The sequence below is a fragment of the Mercenaria mercenaria genome, chromosome 16, assembly GCF_021730395.1.
Source record: "Mercenaria mercenaria strain notata chromosome 16, MADL_Memer_1, whole genome shotgun sequence".
NCBI lineage: Eukaryota > Metazoa > Mollusca > Bivalvia > Venerida > Veneridae > Mercenaria > Mercenaria mercenaria.
Window position 1 is genome coordinate 28,867,596 of NC_069376.1, and position 10,935 is coordinate 28,878,530.

Sequence of the window (10,935 nt, forward strand, 5' to 3'; positions counted from 1 at the left end):
ACTTATTTATGCTTACAGTGGCATTTTGCTTATTGCTAATTTGTAAGTTTGCAAGAAATACATTGATTGTTGATTGATAGATAAACATGAAAGTTTTCCTTTTTTAAGCCCCCGGCATCTACTGATGCGGGAGGCATATAGTGATTGTCCTGGCCGTCCGTCCGTACGAGGTTAACCAAATTGGACACGTTTCATCTATCATCAATACCCCTAACAAGAATGACTTGATACTAATGCAGATGTATCCTGTGACCATTCCTCATCTTGAGACATCACCTGACCTCAGTTTGACCTTGACCTTGACCTCGTTTTGGACTTTGGCTGCTTTGTATCGACAAGGATGCCACCGGGGGCATCAAGCGTTTATTGAACGCAGCTCCTTGTTTTCATCTGGCCAGGTAGTGTTTTATTACTTTGCTTCCAAATTCCATTTTGGTTTGACATATTATAGTTTACTATTCAAATACATTAGTTTTCCTGATCTCTCATTTACAGTAATCATTTTATTGACCTCAGAGACGCATGTTTTACCCTATGTAGCCCATGAAATGTGTGACTGTTAGTAAGACATAAGACTACCCCTGTTTAAACAGTTACTTAGTTCTTGAGAAGATTTCTTAAGTATGCAGCATTAATTAAATATGAAAGAAAAAAACATTAAATATGTGAAAAGATTAAAACATAATTTGTTTTAGCTTTATGGTAGTGAAAGCTTCCAGCTTATATGAAAGCATATTTGAAAAACACAAGTCCTGTTCTTGGAATCACTTTAATTTTTGTTGGAGGAGAGTGCAAGATAAAGATGTCACTCTGATATCGGAAGCTTCCCTGGTTCTCGAGTGTTCCACAGGTAAAGCACCCGTACATGGAACTCTTATCCCAAAGTCACTTTAAGCCCGCCCGCTTAGCTCAGTAGGGAGAGCGTTGGTCTACGGATCACGGGGTCGCGAGTTCGATCCTCGGGCGGGGCGTATGTTCTCCGTGACGATTTGATAAAAGACATTGTGTCTGAAATCATTCGTCCTCCACCTCTGATAATTCATGTGGGGAAGTTGGCAGTTACTTGCGGAGAACAGGTTTGTACTGGTACAGAATCCAGGAACACTGGTTAGGTTAACTGCCCGCCGTTACATGACTGAAATACTGTTGAAAAACGGCGTTAAACCCAAAACAAACAAACAAAACAAAGTCACTTTAGTAAAGAGGAATGAGGTCTCATACTTAAGACCCCTGGTTTGGTAGTGAGTGGTACCACTGGACCAAAGTCAGCTGTAAGAATCACCAGTACTGGCTCCAAGGTTATCTAAGCAAGTTGGGAGACCAGTCTCAGAATGCAGCCTTCTCATTGGTCTATTTCAAATTTTTGCTCAGAATTGACTAATCAGATGCTTTTTTAGCTCACCTGTCACATAGTGACAAGGTGAGCTTTTGTGATCACCCTTCGTCCGTCGTCAGTCCGTCCGTCCGTCAACAATTTCTTGTCTGCACGATAGTGGTTTCATTTATGATTTTATTTTAACCAAACTTGCACACAACTTGTATCACCATAAGATCACGGTTCCTTTCTTGAACTGGCCAGATCCCATTATGGGTTCCAGAGTTATGGCCCCTGAAAGGGCCAAAATTAGCTGTTTTGACCTTGTCTGCACAATAGCAGCTTTATTTATGATTTGATTTTTACCAGACTGGCACACAACTTGTATCACCATAAGATCTTAGTTCCTTTCTTGAACTGGCGAGATTCCATCATGGGTTCCAGAGTTATGGCCCCTGAAAGGGCCAGAATTAGCTATTTTGACCTTGTCTGCACAATAGCAGCTTCATTTATGATTTTATTTTAACCAAACTTGCACATAACCTGTGTCACCATAAGATCTTGGTTCCTTTCTTGAACTGGCAAGATTCCTTCATGGGTTCCAGAGTTATGGCCCCTGAAAGGGCCAGAATTAGCTATTTTGACATTGTCTGCACAATAGCAGCTTCATTTATGATTTAAATTTAATCAAACTTGCACAAAACTTGTGTCACAATAAGATCTCGGTTCCTTTCTTGAACCGGCCAGATCCCTTAATGGGTTCCAGAGTTATGGCCCCTGAAAGGGCCAGAATTAGCTATTTTGACCTTGTCTGCACAATAGCAGCATCATTTATGATTTTATTTTAACCAAACTTGCACACAACTTGTATCCCCACAAGATCTTGCTTCCTTTTTTAGAACTGGCCAGATTCCATCATGGGTTCCAGAGTTATGGCCCCTTAAAGGTCCAAAATTGGCTGTTTTGGCTTTTGCAGCCATATAGAGACTTCATTTATGGTTTTATTTGATACAAACGTCCAAAATGTCTTCAACAACAATAAATCTTGGATTTCATGACAAATCAGATCCAATCGTAGGTTCCAGAGTTATTTTATATCTGATTACCTCCCCTGATTATAATCAAAATGGATTTATATCAGTAAGTACTTATAGGACGTATTTGAAATTTCATTATTGTTATTAGTTGGAGTGAGACAATCAGGGTAGATAACTATGGACTGATTTTATGTCAAATTACCTCCCTTTATTTCAAATTAAAATGGGTATATCTCCGTAACTAATGAAGATACTGATCTGAAATTTCATTTATGTCAACAGATTTATTTGGCAGATCTTTCTTTTGTTCACTTACTATATATTTTTTTTTTTAATTACTTCCCTTTTTCGTTACTATAAATAGCTTATTTTTAGTAACTTTTTTATTATTGGCCGTACGGAAAAACCGAGACCACTTTTCTGTGGTACAACATGGATGGTACCTCCAATTTTTAGGTGTATTTTGACACATCTGTACCTTGTAAGAATTTTTTTTTTCTTTTTGTTTAAATTCTTCCCTTTGTTGTTCCTGTCCTTTGGATTTAGATATTTTTTCTGAGGACCTTCTTGTCCTCAAGTGCAATGATAACAGGTGAGCGATATAGGGCCATCATGGCCCTCTTGTTTGTTTTTGTTTTGAACTGGTCTTCAAATTCAAGTCTTTTACCTTGGTCTTGAGTGTCATATGCAATGAGATTGTGACCAGACTTCTGGGTTAAGCTGCAAACGCCGAATTTAACCATTAGACCACCGCATTCCTTAAGTTCATTATTCTTCGCTTTATATCTATATTGCTATATACTCTTAAAAGAGGGTTGTTTGTTATTGTACAGAGTTCTTGCATATTATTGTTTAAATGTGATTATTTAATTGTGATAATTTTCCAATATTTGTTAAGTTTAAATGTAAATATGTTTTGTTTTGTTCAGATTTAAATGTCCCTACTATTAAATTATTTAATCAAGTTAAATAGATTCATTCATCAACTTAGTGCAAGTTGGTAATTTTTACCAAATTGAATATCAGTTTTCCATATTTTTTACCTAAATCTATTTCTAAACTTAAAGAAAAAAATGGTTCCTTTTGAATGTATTTGAAAAACAATATTTTGGACAACTGTTAGCTCACTATTTATCTGAAGTAGTATTGGTGTTAAGGTAGTGGGTCCATATCGACTACTGGCAAATTAAGCATTCTTCGTTTGCAGTGTCGGCATTCTTAGATTTTTTTATGCCCCCAAAGGGAGGCATATTAGTTTTCAACTGTCCATCCGTTCGTTCGTTTGTTCGTCACAATGTTAACTTTTTGCATGAAGGCACTTTACTCGCGAACCACTGCACCCAGGACCTTCAAACTTCACATGCTGATAGTACTTATTGAGTACAGACCCCTATTGACTTTGGGGTCACCAGGTCAAAGGTCAAGGTCACAGGGGCCAATGTTAACTTTTTGCATGAAGGCACTTTACTCGCGAACCACTGCACCCAGGACCTTCAAACTTTACATGCTGATAGTACTTATTGAGTACACGACCCCTACTGACTTTGGGGTCACCAGGTCAAAGATCAAGGTTACAGGGGCCAATGTTAACATTTTGCATGAAGGCACTTTACTTGCGAACCACTGCACCCAGGACCTTCAAACTTCACTTGCTGATAGTACTTATTGAGTAAATGACCCTACTGACTTTGGGGTCACCAGGTCAAAGGTCACAGGGGCCAATGTTAACTTTTTGAATGAAGGCACTTAATGCATGAACCACTGCACACAGGACCTTCAAACTTCACATGCTAACAGTACTTATTGAATACGCGGCCCCTGTTGACTTTGGGGTCACCAGGTCAAAGGTCAAGGTCACCAGGTCAAAGGTCAAGGCGCTGCGGGGGCATTTGTCACCATTAGTGACAGCTCGTTTTCAGAAAATTACGTCGGTGTTTACTGTTCAGCTACATTTATATCTGAAGAATGCCAAAAATGCATAACAAAGAATACAAAATAGTTACACGCATATTGCCCAGTATCACTGTGGGTCTGCTACCGTACCTGAAGTTCTCTGTCAAACTGGATCCAATGTAGAATGAATGTTAGCTATGTGTTAAGTGTACATACAATGTTGTACAAACTGTATTGTAATAGGGTTTTTTGTACACTATAAAATTGTCCTTTGTATAGAGATGTAAATTTATGGATAAACACAATTAAAATTGAAAGCACACTAATGATTTTCTTCTTAAATGCAGGATTTTATACATCTTGCCAAAGTTGGGCAATAGAATGTCGCACCATTTATACACAGTAGGTAAGACAGCTAAAGGCCACCAGTGTAGATGTTGTGAGTTTGATCCAGTGGCAGCACCTTGGCATAGCTCTTAACCTTATTTCCTTTTTGGCCCAAATGTACTTTGCCAAGAAAATTATGGCTAAAGTATATAGTGTAAATACAGCTATTTTTACACTGGCTTTGATAAGTAATTTCATGCTTAAGGCCTTGTATGCAAGTCGAAGTCAGCGACCTCAAGCATAGGGAACTTTAACGAAGCATCTGATCAGGATATAAAAGGAACATGAGTTTTATAATTTGATTTTATTGCATAGTGTTAAATTTATCACAGATACATCTTTTGACATATAGGTACGAGGGCTGTTTAAAAATAACGTAGACTTTGTCTCTAGCTTTTATATACTAGAGTCTAATGAAGTGAAACAAGAAATACACCATCATGACTTGCAATCTTTTTCCTATTTTCACTGCTAATTTGATTATGTTCATACAATCAGATAATAGGTAAGGGTATATTTCTCGGAAGCACAGAGCACCATAAACACAGGACTTCATTAATTTATAAATTTCAGTGGGTGTTTGCCAAAATCTCTACATAACTATGCAAATATCAGATTATCTATTTGAGCAGATGATGACTTTACGTTCATTATAATTAACAGTAATACTCACTTAATTCAAGCATTGTTCCCATATCCAAATGAGTATGTCACACTGATGTGGTGCTGTACATCAGCATATTTTCTGGTAAAATCTGTGCAGCTATTAGCAGTCAAATTCAAATCATTATGGATGAAAAAGCGACTGCACCGGTTATGCATAGCTATGGTAAATGTAACATTCTACACACGTTGCATATCAACAAAAATGTTACAAAAAATGTTTGACCAAACTAGAGCTGCTTTTGAGAAAAGCGCATGTCTCCCATAACTGCCTAATCATCTGAGCAGTAGTATATGAGTCAACCATACAACAAGACATCAACTGCCTTATCAGATTTTCAGTGCTTTGATTATAAAAAAAAGTAAGTTTCAAGGGCTATAATTCTGAAGTGCCTGGGCTGATCTGGCTAGTTGTCGAACATGGCCGAGGACTTCTTGGCAAACACATTTTGTTCAAGTTTGGTGAAGATCGGATGGGAAATGTTCTACTTAGAGTGCAGAAAAGATTTGTGACAGACTGACGCACACACAGACGGGAGTAAATCAATACTGTGTGGTGGGAGACATAATTACACAAAGATTGCAAATTGCAATCATGTATCTCACATTGCACTATCCACGAAAGGGGGCTTTCGACCACAAAAGTCTACATTAGTTTTGAACAGCCCTCGTATATATATATATATAATTATACAACAAATTTTAAACATAAAAAGAGGCTTATATACTTTTGTACTCTTAAATACCTCAAATAGTAAATCCCATCATCAAATTATTCAGCTGCACCAAACTGAAACTACAGTAAAAGAAATTTTTACAATGGATTTAATTTTCACTATATTTGTGAGTCACAAACATTAATCCATAAATACTGCGTAAATATTTACCAGCAGTATAATGCAATTCAAGAAAATCATTATTACACAAACCCTCTTCAACATATCAAATGGAAATGGCCATATTTGTTAAACAAGAGGGTCATGATGACCCTGAATCTCTCACCTGAGTAATATGAGCCACATGTTTCAAACGGCAAACTGATGCTAAAATATTAGAAAGTAGGTCAGTAGGTCATATTCATGGTCACTGCCATGGCAATCAGAGTTCTATATACAATTCAATTTTTAAAGGGGGCCACCCAAGGATCATTCCTGTGAAGTTTGGTGTAATTCTGCCCAGTGGTTTTCAAGAAGAAGATTTTTTTTAGACAAGAGCTCGTCGAACACGAAATGCCCCCCTTGATGCATTCAGTAATTGCACAAGGAACAGAAATTATATGCTCACTGTAAACAAAAGTTCTATCATTCTGGTTTAATCTGACCTTGACCTTTAACCTATTAACCTAACAAGAGATTACAGATTGATCTTGGCGCCATCCACTGAGTCATTTTTGAATGTTCCAAATTTCAAGACTAGCTCAAGGTCAAATTTCATTTAGGTATAAAACAATGTGTATGTGGTCCAAAATTGAAAGCGGTGGCTTGAGAAATGTGAAAGCAGGTCACTAGATCAATTTCAAGGTAAAGTACATTTCGGTAGACAGAACTATGCATGTGCTTCAAATTTGGAGGCTGTAACTTGAGAAATGTGAAAGTAGGTAATAGATAAAAATCAATGTAAAATTTCAATTCAAAACACAAAAATATGCATGCGGTCCAAATTTGAAGCCTGTACCTTCAAAAATGTGAAAGTAAATCACTAGGTCAATCTCAAGATCAAAGTTCATTTCGGTACACAAAACTATGCATGTGGTTCAAATTTGAAGACTGTAGCTTGAGAAATGTGAAAGTAGGTCACTAGGTCAAAATCAAGGTCAAATTCCATTTCGGAACACAAAACTATGCAAGTGATTCAAATTTGAAGCCTGTACCTTCAGAAATGTGAAAGTAGGTCACTAGGTCAATCTCAAGATCAAAGTTCATTTCAGTACACAAAACTATGCTTGTGGTTCAAATTTGAAGGCTGTAGCTTGAGAAATGTGAAAGTAGGTCACTAGGTCAAAATCAAGGTCAAATTTTATTTTGGAACAAAAAACTATGCAGGTGGTCCAAATTTGAAGCCTGTACCTTCAAAAATGTGAAAGTAGGTCACTAGGTCAATAACAAGGTCAAAGTTTTTTTCAGTACACAAACCTATGCATGTGATCCAAATTTGAAGGCTGTAGGTACAGAAATGTGAAAGTAGGTCACTAGGTCAAGATCAAGGTCAACTCATGTCAAGGTTCATCTTGCCACTCAAAACTATACATGTGGTCCAAATTTGAATGATGTAAGTTATGGACATGAAGATTCTAAGTTTTTCCCTGTATAAGTCTATATGAACCATATGACCTCTGGGGCGGGGCCATATTTGACCCGAGAGGGATAACTTGAACAAACTTGGTAGAGAATCACTAAATGATGCTACATTACAAATTACCAAAGCCATAGTCTTTGTGGTTTGGACAAGAAGATTTTCCCTATATAAGTCTATGTAAACCATGTGACCCCCAGGGCGGAGCCATATTTGACCCTAGGGGAATAATTTGAACAATCTTAGTAGAGGACCACTAGATGATGTCATATACAAAATATCAAAGCGCTAGGCCCTGTGGTTTTGGACAAGAGGTTTTTCAAAGTTTTTTCCTATATAAGTCTACATAAACCATGTGACCCTAGGGGTGGGGCCATATTTGACCCCAGGGAAATAATCTGAACAATCTTGGTAGAGGACCACTAGATTTTGCTACATACCAAATATCAAAGCTCTAGGCCCTATGGTTTTGGACAAGAAGATCAGAAACCATTTAACTGTTCCTGACCAATGTAACCTTGACCTTTGACCTAATGACTTCAAAATCAATAGGGGTCATGGCCATCCTAACTATCAATTTTCCTGTCACTTGGCCCAAGCGTTCTTGAGTTATTGCCTGGAAACCATTTTACTGTTCCTGGTCAATGTGACCTTGACCTTTGACATACTGACCTCAAAATCAATAGGGGTCACCTGCTGGTCATGACCAACCTCCCTATCAACTTTCGTGACCCTAGGCCTAAGCGTTCTTGAGTTATCATCCGGAAACCGTTTTACTGTTCAGGGTCACTGTGACCTTGACCTTTAACATACTGACCACAAAATCAATAGGGGTCATCTGCTGGTCATTACCAACCTCCCTATGAACTTTCATGATCCTAGGCCCAAGTGTTCTTGAGTTATCATCCGGAAACCGTTTTACTATTCAGGGTCACTGTGACCTTGACCTTTGACATACAGACCTCAAAATCAATAGGGGTCATCTGCTGGTGATGACCAACCTCCCTATCAACTTTCATGATCCTAGGCCCATGCGTTCTTGAGTTATCATCCGGAAACGGATTGGTCTACATTCCGACCGACCGACCGACCGACCGACATCTGCAAAACAATATACCCCTCCTTTTTCAAAGGGGGGCATAAAAATGTTGATGACACACGACCGACGACACACGATGGACATTGAGCGGTCACAAAAGCTCACCATGAGCCTTTGGCTCAGGTGAGCTAAAAATGAATATGCTCTGTGTTCCGAAATGTTAAAACAAGAGCACTGCCTATGGATGTCATTGCTCATCTGCAAGTGCTGAATAATATGTAAGGAAAGGGTTATAGTTACATTTTCTAAATACAAAAAGGGCCAGAATTCTGACAAAATGCAGGTCACCGTTATGGTTCTTGACCTACATTGTCCCCTAATGATGATTAATTTAACAAGTGTGCAAAGATTCAAAGCTGTAGCTCTTATAGTTATGGAGAAAAGGTGACCTAAACAAAAAATATTTTTGTCACTGGATATGGATTACATGTAAAGCCACGTTTGTTACAGTATAGAGTCATCAAGGTTTACAGGTTAATTAATTAGAGGTATTAAAATATCCATACAATTACTAGTGATCGATTTTTATGGCAGACATTTAAAACATACCTGTCTATAGATAACGCTTTATGATGTAACTTTTACGAACACCAGACTTCAAAAAAAAAAAGCAGGATAATTTTTTAAAAATCTCTTGAATATAAAACCCCGCAAACATACTCAATATTTCAAATTTGCTAATGGATGCCAGGGTTAGTAATGACAGCTCTATATAATGCTTTGTATAGTCAACCTAAAATGAGAAATTGTTTTACTTGTAAGATCAAAATATCTTTCACAAACTGAGAATGAGTTTGAGTATGTTAGTTTTAACTATATCTAATTATTGCACATACTAAAAGTCAACAATATAATAAAAACAATTTGTATGGTCAAAATTATTTCAAAGTCACAAAACAAAAAAACAATATTTGCACAAATTTTACAATAAATCATGAATACATAAAAACCGAAACTACTAAAGAGTGTATATCAAAATCCCCTCAGTCAAAACCCCCTCAACTGAAAAATGGCATGGTGGTCAAAATCCCCTCAACAAAAATGACAGGTTGGTCATAACCCACTTGGCAAAAATGATGGGGTAGTCAAAACCCCCTCGATGTGTAGTCAAAACCCCCTCAAAGTGTAGTTAAAACCTCCTTGATGCATAGTCAAAATCCTCTCAGTGATATGAAATTATGAGGCAAAATTTCATTCTTGCAATTGAATATTATCATTCTGATTCTGAAAAAATGAGTATAAGATAATGTTTCGGGAACTGAATTGTCAAATTTCCTTAGATGAGGTACAATGTACATGTGGCAATTAAAGAATTAAAAAGTGACAGAAGTTGTGGACCAGATTTAATTATCAATGAATTTTTTATGCACAGCAAGCGTATTCTAGTACCTGTATTGTATTCTTTGTTTAACAAAATATTTAAATTTGTTATTTTCCTGAACGATGGTCAGAAGGGTATGACATGCCATTTCATAAAAAAGGAGCATAAATAAAGAGAAATTTGATGTTTGAGTAAAGGGGATTATTATATTGAGGGGATTTTGACTACCCCTTTATTTTGGCCAAGTTGTGCTTTGACTATCCATTGAGGAGATTATGACCACCCTGTCTTTTTTGTTGAGGGGATTTTGACCAACATGTCATTTTTCAGCCAAGGAGGTTTTGACTGAGGGGATTTTGAGCGTCTCCCACTAACAATGTGTCTTCTTGGTTATTTTTTATCATAATAATTTACTAAAAAACAATAGATTAAACATTTTATTAACGTCTGAAATATGTGTAATTTGATGAACATTAGAAATGCATGTGAATTCTAATTTGGAAATACCCGTACGTTATTTGAACTATTTTCTGGCACTGTATACCACTCGACTTTTCAGCCCAGCATACATACATTCCAAATAATTTATTTCACAAATTTAAGAGCTGAACGGAAAACTGGCGTATATCATACCAAATAAAGAAGGATTTAGGGCAGTTTTCCGTTCAGTCCTCAAGATTTAATTTCATCACAGTGCTAAGATATTGTAAGAGTATTTCAAAGGGTGAGAGCAAAACTGTATTAACCCTTTACCACACAGAACAGAAGCCAAAGTAACCTCTTTTACATAACACTGATAAGTGATAATCAATAATCAATAATCGGTATATGGCTGATAAAGGTGACTGTCTTATCTGAACAGAGGTGTTGGCATTATTTTGTGATTACACACACACATGTTAAAAATGTCATTATTTTAATATTTTCT